Consider the following 4,861-nt stretch of genomic DNA (forward strand, 5'->3'; position numbering starts at 1 on the left):
TGAGAAACAGGGGCCATTTTAAAGTAGAGGATTGAAAACAGGATGCGCTTTCTTTGCAACACAGTTTAAGGTCAATGTAAGTTAGCATGTGTGGTGAGACGGTCCCTTGAATGGCACCTTAAATTTTAATACAATATTCTAATTTGATCTATTTTGCAAGAAAGAGAAAAAGTACTATTACCACTCTTATTCAATATAGTTCTGAAAACATTAGCCAGAGCTATTAGACAAGAAAAAGAAATAAAAGATATAAGAACAGAAAGGAAGAAATGATATTATCATTTATTTGCAGGTAACATGATACTCTACATAAAAAAACCCAAAAACTCTACCAGAAGACCCCAGGGCTGGGGAGATAGCTTGGCAGCCTAAATGTCTGCCTGGCAAGTACAAGGACGTGGGTACTGCCTGCCATGCCAACCCCAAAAGCCTGGGCATGCCATGCTGGTCCCTGAAACCAGGCATGATGGTGCATGTCTGCAATCCCAACACTGGGGAGGCTGAGACAGGAGGATCACTATGAGTCTTAGCTGTGTAGTGAGACCCTGTGCCAAATACACACATAGAAAAAGAAAAGATTATACTACAAATCTACTATAAAAAACCCAGCATGGTACTGGCAAGAAAAAAGACCCTAGGATCAATACAACAGATTAGAAGATGCAAACATAACTTCAGACATACTCAGCCACCTTATCTTTGACAAAGGTGCCAAACATCTTCACTGGAAAAAAAAATAGCCTGTTTTATAAATGGTGCTGGAAAAATTGGCTTTCCACACACTGAAGATTAAAATTAGACCCATATCTTCCACCATGCACCAAAGTTGAAATGGATCATAGATCAAAGTATTAAAACAGAAACATTAAATCTGCTGGAAGATTGAATAGGTAGAACTCTTGAAGACACTGGTGTGTGCCAAGACTTCATGAACAAAACCCTGATTGCAGAAGAACTATCTCAAAGAACAACTGGAATCTCATCTTATTAAAAGATTGTTGCACAGCAAGAGAAACCATCAAAAGAGTGAAGAGACAATCTACAGTGTGGGAAAAAAATTTTTGCCAGATATTCCTGAGACAAGATTACTATCGAGAACACATAAAGAACTCAGAAAAATCAAGGCCCCCCTCAAATTTAAAGACCATTCAACAGACTTAAGTTAAAACAATGCTGAGATTCCATCTCACTCCACAAAGAATGACTATCATCAAGGAACCAACCATGGGGTGGGAGAGATAGCTCAGAGGCATAAACACCTACCTGGCAAGCACAAGGAACTGAGTTTGAGCCCTAGCCCTGCATGCCATGCGGTCTCTGTGCTGGATGCCCAGGTGTACTGTCTTGGCCCTGGATACCCAGGCACCCACAATGTGGCCCCGGAACTAGGTGTGGTCGCGCATGCCTGTAATCCCAGAACTTGGGAGGTTGAGCCAGGAGGATCTCTTTGAGTTCAAGACCAGTCTAGGGGCTACAGAAAGAAAAAGAAAAAAAGAAAGAAAGAAAAAGAAAGAAAGAAAGAAAGAAAAAGAAAGAAAGAAAGAAAGAAAGAAGAAAGAAAGAAAGAAAGAAAGAAAGAAAGAAAGAAAGAAAGGAAGGAAGAAAGAAAGAAAGAAAGAAAGAAAGGAAGGAAGAAAGAAAGAAAAAGCAAGCAAGCAGGCAACCAATAGCAAATGCTGGTGAGGCAGTGGGGGAAAAGGAACTAGTGCCACCATTGTAGAAATCACAGTGATTTTCATTCCTCAAAAATTTAAAACTAGAGGTTCCACTTGATTCAACTATTTACCTTCTTAATATCATCCCCAGAGAATTAAAAGCATCATACCAAAGCAAGATATGCACACCCATGGTTATAGTGGTACAATTTGTAATAGCTAAATCTTAGACACAGCCAAATGTCTATCAATTGATAAAAATCAGACATACATATTTAAATATCACAAACAGTAGAATATGCCAATAAAGTCCTTCTAGCACCAGACTCTGAAACTCATGTTATTATAGACAGCTAAGTCAGGTAGAAATACAGTAGGCGATCAGACAGGGCTGGGTCTTCCAGAGAGTCAGTGAAAAAGATGAGAGTCCATCAGGACTGTGGCTAGAGGTGCATCTGACAATTAAAGCCACAATGGCTAGCTCTAAATCCTTTCCTAATGGCTGACCAGTGGTTTGGAATTATTGGTGTCACCCTTTTGAGATTTCTCATTTTATCATCAAAGGCAGGCCATCCTCTTTCACCTACTAATACTAAGGCTAAAACCACTAAGACTAAACCAACTGCAGACTATTATCCAAGGTTAATGATGAAAATCACTATCCATGTACCTTGGTTATCATTAGATCAATATTACCTAAACAACAATACTTGCAATCTTTGGTGATTGTTCATAATTTTGACCCATATGGTACCTGCCTCAGGATTTTGATTTATAAAACTTCCTTTGAGAGGTGGGCTTATTGGCAACCCATTTAGGAGCTCTTCTGTCTCTCAGGAGCTGTTCCAATTGTCCATTTCCCCAGTCCTATTCCCCATTCTTTTTCTCCAATAAATTTTCCTATTTATAACTTCCATTGTTCTTTACAATTCATTCTTTGACTTTAGGGAACACAAGCTTGGTGAATTTGACATTTTCCTACACCAATATCCCTAAAATTCAGCCTGGGGATCACGTGTTACTTAAAGTTTAGAAAAAGGAGTCATCTTTAGCTCAGCTCCTCGCTAAATGAAAAGACCCCTACAAAATTCTTTAAAGCACATCCACAGCTTTCAAATTATGAGACATATTTCTTAGGTTCATCTATCCAGAATTGAACTTGTTCCTTTTGAGACCACAGAATTGAGAAGTCAAGGAGACATAGACCTGTGATCAATACTCCTGTGATCCTTAGGAGGACTTAAGAGTACTCTCCAGGGAGAATAAGGAGGTTGGTGCAGGATAAACTAGATAAGTTCAGTTAGCCTAAATATATTCTCTATGTCTGTTAAAATGAGTCAGACTGACAGAGGAGAGATATAATTCCCAGCCTGCTAGATGTCAGATGTGCTGAATTCATGTCCCCTGAAATCAAAGAATGAATTCCAAAGAACAAAGAAGTTTAAGAGATCAGGAAAGGTTTATCGGAGAATAAGAATGGGCAATAAGAATAGCTCGTGAGAGACAGGAGGGGTTGCTGTGGAGGTCACTTCTCCAAGAATGTTTTATAGGGTAAAATCACAAGATGGGTAAAGTGTGAGTCAAGCTATAATCACCCAATGAGATTACAAGTACAGCTGCTAAGCTAACACTGACTCAATAAGTGGGGCACACAGCAAGGGCCTATGGATGACATCATTAACCTCGGTCAATATTCTTAGTCTTGTTTTCAGTCTTAGTCTTAGTGGGTGGGAGAGGATAGCTCATTCCTAGTGAGATAATGGTCGATTTCGATGGGAAATTCCAAAAGGGAGGTACCAATTAAAATATAATGTTGGGCTGGGGAAAGAGCTTGGAGGTCTAAGTGCCTGCCTGGCTAGAGCAAGGACCCAGGTTTGATCCCTGGTACCGCATGCCACGCTGGCCCAGAAACTGGGTGTGGTGGCACATGCCTTTAATTCCAGTGCTGGGGAGGCTGAGACAGGAGGATCGCTACAAGTCTGAGCTGCATAGTGAGACCTTGTACCAAATAAATAAGTAAATGCATAAAGAAATACTTTTTACAGAAGAATGTAGTTTGATCTTTATTTAGTAAAAAAAAGTTTGTGCAGTCTAACAAATACAATTTTTATAAATCTGTTTTGAAAATGTGGTGCTGGTTTATGTGGGTTTCATGCTCTTCATTATTTCATCCATTCATGTCTTTGCTTCTTGTGTCTTGTAACTGCTCGCCTCATGCAGTCCTGCAGTTGAGCTCCGGTCAGTCCGCTTCCACCCGCTTGTGAAGATGGCTGAGCCCACCTTCCTCCTCCACCACTGCTGCTAAGGGTCCTGTTGCCAGAGGCCCCTCCTCTCCCGTAGGGTCAACTGTCAGCAAAGTGTCATCAAACACAGCAAAAGAAGTTGCAACTGGGTGTGTTCTAATATTCAAGAAACTTTTAAATTCTTTAAATTAACTTTCTGCTGAAGCAATTCTTCATTTATACTCACTTCAGGCAGCTGTATATTTTTTAAAGCTGCTAACAAAGCAAATGTGCAGGCATCCAAAATGCTCCCATCATAGTCCAGGCAAATGAGATCACAGTATAAAGCCCAAGCAACCTTTCCAGAAGAAACACATAAATCCTCTTTCTGAATTATCTGCGAATTTTCAATGACATCTGCAATGAACTGACTCGCCACTTGGACCTCCTCTCCAGGAGGCCTAGAGAGAAATCTCAATGAACACAGGGGTGGCAGATCCACATTAGGAACAACACACTATTCATCAGGGGCATCCGTCTGTTGGTAATGCAAATTTTGCTTTAACTCCACGAATTCCTGTAGTATTTCCCAGTTTCACTAAAACAGAAACATCTGCTGTACTAATTGAACCTATGTTGACAGTTGTGGTTTGGAATTCACGAAGTTCTCTTCCATCAGGAGGGCAGTTCTCTCAGCAATCTCCTGTAATACTCCAGAAGTTCCACTATCTTGAACCCGCCTGCCATCTTCCCACTCATGCACTGTAAAAAAAAATTTTTTTTAAAGTATAGAGGCCAGGGCTGGTGAGATGGCTCAGTGGTCTAAAGTACCTACTTAGAACAAGCTAAGCTAAGCAAAGCACAGGGACCGCGGTTCAATCCCCCAGCACCACATGCCGGCCAACCTCGTCCCCTGGGGGGCTGAGCTGGCCACACACACACACACACTAAATAAATAAATAAATAAATAAAGTATAGAGGCCA

At 40.7% G+C, this 4,861-nt stretch overlaps 1 pseudogene; it reads right to left on the reverse strand.

Annotated features, from left to right (window-relative positions):
* Positions 1-3,794: 3,794 nt before the first annotated feature.
* LOC101587437 lies at positions 3,795-4,624 on the reverse strand (annotated as a pseudogene).
* Positions 4,625-4,861: the final 237 nt, after the last annotated feature.

Source organism: Octodon degus, unplaced genomic scaffold, assembly GCF_000260255.1.
Source record: "Octodon degus isolate 3935 unplaced genomic scaffold, OctDeg1.0 scaffold00059, whole genome shotgun sequence".
Lineage (NCBI taxonomy): Eukaryota > Metazoa > Chordata > Mammalia > Rodentia > Octodontidae > Octodon > Octodon degus.